Source organism: Haliaeetus albicilla, chromosome W (genome assembly GCF_947461875.1).
Source record: "Haliaeetus albicilla chromosome W, bHalAlb1.1, whole genome shotgun sequence".
Taxonomy (NCBI): Eukaryota; Metazoa; Chordata; class Aves; order Accipitriformes; family Accipitridae; genus Haliaeetus; species Haliaeetus albicilla.
The window spans coordinates 27,011,290-27,021,386 of NC_091515.1; the positions used below are offsets into that span (position 1 = coordinate 27,011,290).

The 10,097-nt window shown below is 48.3% G+C and overlaps 1 long non-coding RNA gene across 1 annotated transcript; it reads right to left on the reverse strand.

Annotated features, from left to right (window-relative positions):
* Positions 1-530: 530 nt before the first annotated feature.
* On the reverse strand, positions 531-2,800 carry LOC138683300 (uncharacterized). The gene is made up of 3 exons (XR_011322887.1): positions 2,592-2,800; positions 1,140-1,192; positions 531-1,036 (listed from the first exon to the last, which is right to left on the reverse strand). It is a non-coding gene; the product is annotated as an uncharacterized lncRNA (long non-coding RNA).
* Positions 2,801-10,097: the final 7,297 nt, after the last annotated feature.

A 10,097-nucleotide genomic window follows, 5' to 3' on the forward strand; every position in this document is an offset into this window, starting at 1 on the left:
CAACGATGGCCTTACCGTACACCAGCCCGATGCTCTTCGGAAAATCCCGGTATTTATACATTTGCAGAGGAACGGGTTTCAGCACACGTGGCCAGCGGGTGCCAAAAGTCCGCCTCGGTTGCAACCTATGATGCATGAGCTCACTGGCCAGGTGCGCTGCACGAGTCATAGCCATCCTGTCTATTGGTTCATGGGCTTTGTGATGCGGTTGCAATGCACGGAGAATCTTGACCTGTTATGTTAGCCAAGGTGACCTACACGTTAGTTTTTGGCTGAGGTGGTATTCATATTGCCGCACCATCTATGATGCTCCAGATGATGATGGTCGTACAAATCGAACGGAAGTCCATTGTGGGCTTGCACCTGTGAAAACACAAGCATAATCTCGCCCCCAGGTTATTAATGAAAATGGACCTTCTCATTGCTCTGTTTCTAGATTCTTAACTAAGACCATGACCTTACCTCTAATTTTGGCTTTAGCTAACTTTTCTTGTGAAGAGAGATTCTGCCCCCCCCCCCCTTTTTTCTTTTTTTTGATAATTAAATGACTACATATCAGGGTATCTTAAGACTACTTCCACACTCGGCTCTTATGAGTAATGTTTCGCCGGATGCTGATCAACATTAAATCATATATATTTGCTATAATAACTCTAAGCTGCTTATTCTCTATATGATTAGTTATAGGTTAGTAGGTTAGTTGGTTAGTTAAATTTCTATTACAATGGTTACACACAAACTTTTTTTTTTTTACTACTATCCTTTCCACCCACTCGCACTAAGATGCATATCTGAGGCCAGCATCGTACTCCGTGTTTTTCACATGCATTCTTAATTTCCGCATTGACTGCCAGTCTCCGTCATGATTTGTCTAGTCTGTCTATCTAGGGCTTCGGGACCTGCTGAAGTCTCCACTGCCTCTTGTTCTCGATCTTCTGAGTTGTTTGTGACATCTGGTCGCTCAGTCCATGGCTTGACCCATTTTGCCGGTATCCAATGGGGCTGTTCGCTACCTGTGGAAACACAAGCATACCCTCTTCCCCACGTAAATAATTTGCAAGGTCCCTGCCATTGCTGTAAAACTGGAATGACTTCGGATTTCCAGGATCCACCCTGAAGATATACAAATCCCGCTTTACCTGTTCTGCTGCTAGCATCAGTAAAAATGGTAATGGCCTCCAGCGGCTTTTCGCTGCAAATAGAGCGTGGTTCCATTGTTAACATTGTTTTAAATAATGGGTGAGGGGGGTAGTGATTATCCACTTCCCCCTTGAAGTCCAGCAGAGCTACTGCAAGACAGTCATTTTTCATCATGGCATTATTCACAATATCAAGTGACATAGGCAAAATAATTTTGTCCATTTACCTCCCTGAAATTTATATCGCCCTTACCCCTGCTTTTTGAATGCACATTCCCAGAGCTTCAATTCTAGTGACTACCGTTTTTGACATGCTAGCAGGCAAGAATATCCATTCTAGTATTATCAATGGGTTTTGTTCCCGTCGCTCATCCCACTGACCCAAAATTCCCGCAACTTCCTTATCTGAGTTATATACATATAAATTTATAGACAAATCAGGGACGTATCTGCCAGACATGGATGATGTGATTTTTTGCTCAATTGCTGTCAAGGCTTGCTGCCCCGATGCACTTAGTTGTCTTGTAGAAGTTAAGCTATCACTGCCCCGCAATAAATCCAGCAGCGGTTGTAAGTCTGTATTTGTAATACCACAATAAGGCCGAATCCACTGTAGGTCTCCAACAAGTTTTTGTACATCATGTATATTTCACATGTCTTTGTGTAGCGACAGCTTTTGTGGACAAACAGAGGCTTCTGCAACTTGCAAACCCGGATATAGTGTTAACGGTGTTCCATCTTTTTTAAACCTTGATCGACAGTCGCTGGCTTTGTGTCCGAACTTGTCGCACTTGTTACAGACCCCAGGAAAGTTTGACCGGCTGCTGTTAGTCTGTGCCAGCACAGATCAAGGCTGCGTTGCTATGCGTTGGGGGCACGCACGTCTCAAATGCCCCGGTTGACCACACCGATAACACGCTAAGGGGTCTTTGTGTGGGCCGCAGTCTCCTTTTCCCTAATGCACCATCAGTCGTAATGCTACCGCGAGCGCTGCAGCGTGAGCTTCAGCATGTATTTTAGCTTTCTCTTGTTCCTGTATCAGAGGTAAGTGATTAGAAGCCTCTATGATATCCACTAATGTAGCTGTACATGGAAGCGACGCAATGATTTGTCTGCATTTTGCATTCACATTTTGAATAGCTAAGTCCTTTCCGACCGCAGCTTTCGCTTCAGGGGTTAAGGTGGGCGACGCATCGACAGCAGTTTTTAAACGGTCAAGGAATTTCATGTACGGCTCCTCTTCCCCTTGTATGATTTGAGAATATGGCGGGACCGGTTTGCCCACTTGCGGCACCTCTGAAATAGCTTCCAGAGCTAGTTGTTGTGCCAATTGTAAAATCTCTGGTCTTAATGCAGCCTGAACGGGACCAGTAGCAAACTGTCCCGTGCCAATAACATATCAACACTGACAAATGCAAGTGGATTTTGTGCCCCAGCATCTAAATTTCTCACCTGGGCTTCTTCTGCTTTCTGTCTCCACCAATCATGAAACAGCAACCTCTGAGTTGGTTCAAAGAACATTTCCACCAAAATCTTTATATCCGCTGGCACTAAGGTTTGTGCCTTAAAAAATTGTTGTGTCATTTGTTGTACATACTTATTGTCTATTCCATATTGCATGATGGCTTTTTGCAGTTCTTGAACTGTTTTCCAGTCCAGAGGCGCCCATTGTCACTTTCCTCCTGGTTCAGTGAACACGGGAAATGATCCGATAGTAGATGGCAGTATTATTCCTTCTATAGTGGCTTGCTCAATAATTCCACGCCAATGTTGTCCCGGCGAAAAAGACAGATCGCTGGGTGGTGGTGGGGGGGGTCCTGCCCGGGCTGGTTCCGTGTTTTGTAAGGGCGGGTCTGTTAGCCGTCACATTCCTTTGTATCTATCCTCGTATCTCCATTTAGACTCTTCCCTCATCGGGCATTAATTCCCCTTTTTGTACACACAGGTTGGTCAGTTCTTGCATTTTATCCTTGGGGGATTTTTCTTCCCCATTGCCCACCACTTTAGCAAAAGAATCCATACTTTCTACGATTGCAGTTGCTGCTTTCTCATATGCCTTTTTCGTCAATGGCTGCCCACATTTACCCCTGTCTCTTTTCCGCATTTCCTCCAGCAATTCTAACATTTTCTCTTTTTGCTCTATTATTGGAGTAGCCAAGTCCTCGTTTGCATTATTTGAATCAGGGTATATGCTAGGTATAATTTGTTCATGTTGAACGGTGGTATCTGGGGGCTGTTTTCTCATAGGTGGATTTTTACTCACTCCCTGATTCTGTAGGGTTTCCTTTAAGCGTACGGTTAGGGAGGCTTGGGAACTGTCAGATGGCTGATTAATATCGGCAGTCCCAGGGAGTGGAGCAGAAGTCAAGGGCACAGGAGCAGGCGGACAAGCTCCAAAAAGTCTCTCTCGCTGCATTATGTTTTTCTCCCTGCTTTTCCCTTTCGCATGCGGTTGGAGAGAGATAGCAGCAAAAGCAGACGCAGATGCTTTACGATCTGCTTTCATTTCTTGCAGAGTTGTCTTAATCAATTTCCATAAAGTTGCAAGACCTTTAGCTTCTTTAGACCCGTCACTAATTTCATCCCATAGGGAGGTTCCGATAGCTTTCCAGGTACTAAGTTCAAAAGCTGTACCCACACTAATTAAAAGGTTTCTGTCCTTTTTAATATCTGTCTCTGTTTTTTCAACCAGCCTCATAAATATCTTTCCGGCTGCCTTTTCTTTCGCAGATGCTGCAATACCCATGCCGCCCTTTTTACCAATGTAAGCTTACGATTTTACCTGCCTCTCTCGAGCAGTCCTGCCTCTCTCGAGCAGTGTCCGGCGCTTTCTTTCAAGCCACTGTAATCCGCGGCAATTCCCCCGCCTTTTCAGTAGCGTTGCCTCTTGTTCCTCTTCGGATCACGTCGGGGTCACCTGTTGAGGATTTCTTGGCTGGGCAAAGGAATGTGAGCAATCCAGCCGTTAGGTGGGAACAAAGCATAAGTTTACAAAACGCTGGAGCAGACAAGGACGCTGTGTCCTTGTACGCTGGGAAAAAGGAAGATAAGAAGAGCCTGACAAACAACACCTGGATGCTGAAGAATGAGATAAGTAACTGCTGGACACCTGTCGTGGTTTCAGCCCAGCCGGTAACAAAGGACCACGCGGCCGCTCGCTCACTCCTCCCGCCCCCCTCTGGTGGGATGGGGGGGAAGACGGAGGAGAGAAAAAAAAACAAAACTGGAACCTCGAGGGTTGAGATAAAGGCAGTTTACTGGAACAACACAAAGAAATTGCAACAACAACAACGGTACTAATGAAAAAGTATACAAAAAGAGTGATGCACAGTGCAACTGCTCACCACCCGGGACTCGACGCTCTGCCACCTCCCCCACCGAAAAGAAGAGCCCACCCCCCGGCCCGCTCCCCCTTTATATACTGAGCATGATGTCACATGGTATGGAATAGCTCCTTGGCCAGTTCAGGTCAGCTGCCCCGGCTATGCCCCCCCACCTCCCAGGTTCCTGTAAAAAATTAACTCTATCCCAGCTGAACCCAGGACAACACCTCGTGAAGAAGCTTGCTCAGCCAATAGAGAATAAGATAGTGTCGCGTGAAACGGGGTATTGTACCAATTAGAGTATTGTATAGGGCGCGTGCACATGTGCATAAGGTATATAACTGTATCAAACGTTGTAGTAGAGGAACTTCACTTGATCACATTGGTCTGTGTGTGATGTCCCTCGGCAACATTTGGCGCCCGAACAGGGACCCTCAGATCAGCACTTTATCGTCTCTACGAGAATTTCTGGTGCAGCTGAAACGACGAGGGAGCGGAGGAGCCGGCCGAGAGTGTTCCTGCTGCCCCGGCAGGACGGCATGAGCTTCAGCTGAGCTGGGACGCGCGTAAGTTTGAATCTCGCCCTGAGCTGGGAAAACGAGGAGACGTGCGAAAGCTTGAATCTCGCCCTGATAAGGTGAGCGGTCGGAGAAGGAGATGGGGTTGGACAAAGAGCAGGAAGCAGTCCTAAAGCTCCTTCGTAATTTTCTCTCTGAGAGAGGACTGAAATTCGATAATTCTGTGTTAAAGGGGTTACTTTTATGGGCCTGGAAGAAAGAACTTATCCCGAGTGTAAATGTTGCCTTTGAAGAAGCGACCTGGGATAATATAGGCAAGGCGCTGTGGGACGCTACTAGCTGCAGGGGGGGTAAGGTAAAGGAGATGAAAAAATATGCAGAGCACTGGAAGGTAATTCGAGACATGCTGGAGACAGTGAGGGCGGACCGGCAGGCAGCCGCCGCTGCCCGCGCGGCGGTGACCCCCTCTGCTGCCTCCACGGCTGCCGCGTCAGCCCACCCCGCTGGAGTTGGGGGGACATTCTCTACACAACTATCTCCACCCCCCCTAACATCCATCTCCGTTAACGCTGAGACGCCTGCACAGACACAGCCTTTGCCTATACCCAGCCAGGCCGTTGGTGCCGAAAAAATTCCCCCGTCTGTCACTCCGCAAGAAACAGGGGAATTAGGGGGGGGCCGATTGTCGCCCGACAGATCCGAAGCCGACAGAGTCGGGGGTGACTAATGCGGATAAACAGATTGCGGGGGACAGGGAACCATCTCCATCGGGTAATGCGATGGAAGAGCTGAGGGAGGTGGTGAACCAATTACAAAAACTGACGGTACGGTCGGAAGGACCAGAAGTGAGGGAGAAACGGTCATCCTCCCGAAAGGATGAACCGAGAGGGCAAGAGAGCGAAGATTCTCGCCGTATACCGGCCCCGCTTCCCCCTCCCGCCCCCTTTTCGCGCCCCCCCTCCGGCACCTCCCCCAGCCCCTCCCCTCCCGCCCCCTCCACCGCCCCCTCCCGCCCCCTTTTCGCCCCCCCGGCACCTCCCCCAGCCCCTCCCCTCCCGCCCCCTCCACCGCCCCCTCCCGCCCCCTTTTCGCCCCCCCCGGCACCTCCCCCAGCCCCTCCCCTCCCGCCCCCTCCACCGCCCCCTCCCGCCCCCTTTTCGCCCCCCCCTCCGGCACCTCCCCCAGCCCCTCCCCTCCCGCCCCCTCACTCCTCCCCTCCCCCCTCCCCTCGCCTCCCGCCCCCTCCCTCCCCCCCTCCCTTTCCGCCCCCCCCTCCGCCGCTTTCCGCGGCGCGTGTCAGCCGGCCATGGAGCGGCCGCCGCCAGCCGCGGGCGGCCCCCGGCCAGGACCATCCGCGCCTCCGCCCCCGCCCTTTCATCCATCCCGCCTCTCGGAACCAGAGACGGTGAAACCAACTGCGCCCGCGATAGACGCGGAGCCGCCTGCAGTAGCCTCTGCAGAAGAAAGGCAGAGACATTGGAGGGGAGTAATAAAAGATGCCATTATAGAAGGGACTATGCTCCAAGCATTCCCAGTTATTGCATTAAATGGACAGAAAAAATGGGAAGCGTTTGACTGGAAGGTCATTGAGAGATTAAGGTATGCTGTGAGTCAGTATGGAATTAAGTCTGCGTTAGCTCAACAAATGCTGCAATTCATTTTTTCTTCTGATACGCTAATACTTCAAGATATTAAACAGCTAGCACATTTGGTTTTGGAGCCTGCCCAAATGTTAGTGTTTTTCCGGCAGTGGGAGACGTTCTGTGATCGGGAACAAGCAACACCACGACAACAAATAGATCCCTTATGGGGAGTAACCACGCAGATGCTGATGGGTTCTGGACCCTTCGCATCAGGGAATGCTCAGTTGCAATGTATCACTGAGGTTCATCATCTATCACAGATCTTGGCGTATCAAGCTTTTCTTTCCATACCAGACAATATTCGAAACCATACTTTTACTCAGGTGAAACAGGAGCATAATGAACCTTTCGCACAGTTTATTAATAGATTGCATAGGGCAATCTATGACCACCCTGACATGACCGAGCAAATGAAAGAAAACATGTTCAAAATGCTCGCTTTCGAAAATGCTAATGAAAAGACACGCAAAGCATTGTGTAATTTGCCGAAAAATGCAGCCATCGTTGATATGCTAGAATACATGGATCGAGCAGTGGACTCACAGAAAACAGCCTATGTTGTCGCAGCTCCACAAGGAGCTACAAAGAAGCACAGGGCCAGTAAGACACCCCTGGTCAAGTGTTTTAACTGTGGCAAACGTGGACACATTAGGAGCAAATGTACAGCTTCTGCTAAGAAAGATGACAATACCACCAAGAATATAGGAAGAAGGGAAACTTTACACCGACCGCGAAGGCCCCTCGCGCGACGACACAAACGCAAGGGACCTGGGCTGCCAGCCCTCAGGCAGCCTCGCAACCACCAGATCCGCCACTGCAGGGAGCTCCGGAGTGGACGTGGAAACCGCAGTAGACATTACGTTGGTGGATGCAGGAGTCCACTTGGTGGATAGCAACATAAAGGGACCATTGGGGTTTTGGGCTTAGTGCATTTTTAATGGGGCGATCTTCAACAGCTCTAAAAGGAATTCTGGTAGTCCCAGGGCTTATTGATGCAGATTATTGTGGGACTGTGAAAATTATGATTCATGTTTTAATCCCTCCTGTTTCTATTCCTAGAGGTACCAGAATAGCACAATTAGTTCCATTCAGGTTGTGTGTTCCAAACCCAGGTGAAGTACAACGTGGAGATGGTGGATTCGGCTCCACAGGGGAACCATAGGTATATTTTGCCATGGACATAACAAGAGGTAAACCAGAAAAGGTAGTGCAATTGGAAGGGCCTGACGGAGTTATCGTCAAGAAACCGATGACAATCAATACAGGAGCTGATGTTACGATTATTTCACGATGCATTTGGCCTCCATCATGGCCATTGATCAATCCAAATTTTGGTATTGCAGGAATAGGGGGCACACAAGCCACCTTAGTAAGTCAGCTACCCATTACATTTGTGTTCCCCGACGGTGAAAACGTTACGACGCGTCCGTATGTCATGACTACCCCAACTGAATTGTTTGGCCTCATAGGCCGTGATTTATTGAGCCAAATGAAGGCAATGTTAGTGACCCATCCTTTTTAGGAGCAGTCACTGAGGGGCAGCCAATCCTGAAAATTAGCTGGAAAACAGATGAGCCTGTTTGGATTGATCAGTAGCCGCTAAATTCTGAAAGGCTGCTACAAATACAAGAGTTAGTTGAGGACCAATTGAGAGCGGGACATGTTGTTCCTTCTACTAGTCCATGGAATACACCAATATTTACCATTCCCAAGAAAAGTGGGAAATGGAGACTGTTACATGATCTCAGAGCTGTGAATGCAGTGATGCACAGTATGGGAGCCCTGCAGCCAGCTTTGCCATCTCCAGTTATGCTTCCAGAAGAATGGGATTTGTTAATTATAGATCTAAAGGATTGTTTTTTCACCATTCCCTTGCACCCAGATGACGCTGAACGGTTTGCCTTTTCGGTACCATCGATTAACAAGGCAGAGCCCTATAAGAGATACCACTGGGTCGTGTTACCGCAATGAATGCGCAATTCCCCCACGATGTGTCAGGTATATGTGGCCTGGGCATTAGAGCCTGTAAGAAAGCAGTTTCCTCAGTTACATTTTGATAGCGGGAAGGAACTTGCCACAGGATGAAATTTTAACTCAATTACAGGACACCTTAAGCCATCGCGGAGTAATAATCGCTCCTGAAAAGGTGCAGAAGGCAGCACCTTGGAAGTATTTGGGGTGGCACATAGATGCTAGCAATGTTTAACCTCAGAAGGTTCAAATAACATCAGAAATTTCAACGGTACATGATGTCCAGAAGCTTGTGGGACATATCCACTGGGTGCGGAATCTTTGCGGTATCACTAATGATGATATGGCCCCTTTGGTAGAACTCCTCGGTACGAGCGCACGCGCAGACGAAAAATGGGAAATGACGGGAGAACAGAAAAGAGCCTTAGAATATATATCAAAGAAAATTGCATTTAGCTTTGCATCCAGATGCAATGAGGATTTACCGATAATATTGATGATCATTAATACAGGGGACTCTCAGAGACAACACCCTTATGCGGTAATTTGTCAGTGGGACACAAAGCGCTCAGTTCCCTTGAGAATTCTGGAATGGGTCTTCTTGGCCATGCGGCCGGACAAATCTATTGTAACCCGATTGGAGTTATTTGCACAACTGATCATTAGGGGAAGAACGAGGATTGTAGAGATTGCAGGGACGGAACCAGAAATGTTACTAATACCTCTGGTAAAATGGTCTTTGGAATGGGGAATTCGGCATTCTGTATCGTTACAAGTGTCATTAGTGGGGTTTGGAGGTACGATAAGTAATCAATATCCAAAGCATAAGTTGTGGTCACTATTGGAACAGCAAACCTTTGAGCAAAAACCATGGAGGTCGGAAACACCTGTACACGGGGTAACAGTGTTTACTGATGCTGGGAAAAAGACAGGTACGGCCGCCTGTACGTGGAAAGATGCTAACGATCAGTGGTGTGAGCATGTTGAAAAGGGAGAGCCTGGGGATTCTTTACAGATGCTAGAATCAAAAGCAGTGATTTGGGCACTGCAGCATTGGGCTAAGGAGCCGCTGAATAGCGTATCCGATTCTCTTTATGTAGTTGGGGTGGTACAAAGGATGGAAAGAGCAATGGTAAAGGAGGTCACAAACAAAAGATTGGGAATGTTGTTTTTGTCATTACTATGCTGCTTGAACTCTCGGAGTGCAGAGTATTTTATAACACATATAAGAAGTCATCAAAAACTACCAGGTTTGTCAGAGGGAAATGACAGAGCTGACCAATTGGTTGCAGCGGCATGGGAGCCTCCTCCAGGGAATTGCTTTCAACAAGCACGGCAATCACATGCGTTCTTGCACCAACCCGCTAGGATGTTAGCAAAGCAATATGAGTTACCACTCACTGATGCCCAAGGCATTGTTAAAGCATGCCCCGATTGTCAAAAGGAAGGGCTGGGCTTGGGCTGTGGGGTTAACCCACGAGGTCTTTTGCCATTGCAGTTGTG